The sequence below is a fragment of the Pollicipes pollicipes genome, unplaced genomic scaffold (assembly GCF_011947565.3).
Source record: "Pollicipes pollicipes isolate AB1234 unplaced genomic scaffold, Ppol_2.1 Scaffold_5250;HRSCAF=6199_pilon_pilon_pilon, whole genome shotgun sequence".
Taxonomy (NCBI): domain Eukaryota; kingdom Metazoa; phylum Arthropoda; class Thecostraca; order Pollicipedomorpha; family Pollicipedidae; genus Pollicipes; species Pollicipes pollicipes.
The window spans coordinates 2,297-4,592 of record NW_023596646.1 but is presented as its reverse complement, the minus strand read 5'-3'; positions in this window follow the sequence as shown (position 1 = coordinate 4,592).

Here is a 2,296-nt window from a genome sequence, read left to right as displayed (position 1 = left end):
AGTTTTTAGTAGTATTCTCCATCCATGTACCCAGCTGCTGTCAGGTTTTGCAGTACTCAGACTGACAACAGCATCTTGGCACGCTTGCTCATGGCTCAGGTGAGCTCGTTAGAGCTGACAAATGGCCGGCAGTGGCAGGCGGGTGATCTACAGTCCCGGCACGGGCCGGCACAGGCGCCGGCAACTGGCGGCTTACGACACGGCGTCCATCAGTCCTGTCAATGGCGACGTAGTGTTGGGAGGTGCCTCACAGCCCTCAGCCGTTTACCACACAGCGATACGATGCGGACGGTGATCTGGCAACTGTACAGCACGAGGTAAGCAAAGTCTGCCCAGTCGTTACAACTCACGTCCGTCAATGCCTGCTTAGGAGATTCTCTTGAGCACATGGCATGATATCCCCCTGAGAGGAGTTAAGGAGATCTCAAGCCATCTCCAGATGGTTCAAATATTTTCTCGGCCCTAAATATTTAATGTACGCCGTCACCAACATCAAATGCTTAAATGTCACAAGTCTAACCCTAGGATCCATCATAACAAATCCACCAGGACCTGCAGCTATGCTTGGGGACCACGCATGACCTAGAAAGGTCCGTCAGCTACCCTAGCCGCCTGCACCATGGGCCGATCCAGCTCCGCAAGTCAGCCTGGCGGCGGGAGTTGGGCCGGCCCGGAGCAGCGGCAGCTGCCGCCATTGTAGCGCCGTGTCGGCCTCGTTACGGGCCGGGCCGCGCCAGCAGACGGAGCCGATTATTTGAACGCCGCGTCGGCGCCGATAAACAGGCGAGCGACGGCCTGGCCAACGACGGACGTTTGTTTTTCATGCCGGTAGCGAGAGGCCCGTCCCGTCTGATGGGCCTCGTCCCGTCCGGCCGGCCCCGTCCCGTCCGGCCGGACTCGTCCTGTCCGGTCGGCCTCGTCCCGTCCGGCCGGCCTCGTCCCATTCGACCGGCCTCGTCCAGTCCGGCCGGCCTCGTCCCCTGACTGACAGCTCAGACGCACTCTGCTCTCCTCCTGGGGAGGGACTCTGGTACGGGGACCGGCCCAGTGTCGCTGCAGTACGGGGACTGTCTTCACGTCGTTGATACGGGAACTGATTCCGCAGTACTGCTGAAAGAACAGGCTCTTCGCTCTGGTGCAGGCCCTGTCTCCACATTCCTGGAGCAAGGACTGATTCCACCTTCACTGATAATGGGCTGGCTCGACGCCAGTGACAAAATGAATGGTCCGCGTTGGTGTGTGGTGTTGGCTCAACACTGACGTGAATAACATCACTACGGCTATCACCAGTGATACTACATCACTACGGCATCCACCGCTGATGATACATCACTACAGCATCCACCGGTGATCTTACATCACTACGGCATCCGCCGGTGATCCTACGTGACGATGACATCTACAGAGGATACTACATCGCCAGAGCATCCGCCGGTGATACTACGCCATCCGCCGGAGATGCTACATCCCTACGGCATCCCCCGGTGATACTACATCGCTACGGCATCCGCCGGTGACACTACACAGCTACGGCATCCTCCGGTGATACTACATAGCTACAGCATCCCCGGTGATACCGCATCACTATGGCATCCCCCGGTAGTACTACATCGCTACGGGCATCCGCCGGTGATACTTCATAGCCACGGCATTCCCCGGTGATACCACATCACTATGACATTCTCCGGTGATACCACATCACTAGGGCATCCGCCGGTGATACTACATAGATACATCACCCGGTGGTACCACATCACTACGGCACCCACCGTTGATACTACATAGCTACGAACATCCCCGCTGATACCACATCACTACGGCATGCACCGGTGATACTACATAGCTGCATCACTCGGTGATACCACATAACTACGGCATCCGGCGGTGATACCACATAGCTACAACATCATCCGGTGATACTACATCACTACGCCCCTCCCCTCGGTGATCCTACAGGGACCGTCTCCCTGGGGACAACACTGGGATAGCTTTCTAAGAGGGCAGTACCGACAATTTTTCCCGGAAATGGCTGGCGGGCTTGGAGCAGCAGGAGTACGGCCCTCAGTGAACAATGCTGGGACGGTCGCCCAGACATCGTCTCCTTGAAACTGGCTCTGTAGGCACAGCGCCTGGTCGTTTCTCGGGGGAGTCTCACATAGGTCAGCACCGGGACACTATCCGCCAATGGAGGCCACTGAAGCAGTCCCCTGGGGAGAGTAATGGGGCCATCTCCCGGGGTACAGTACCGGAGCTGTCTCCAGGGGAACAGCACGCGCACCGTCCGCCAGATGGCAGT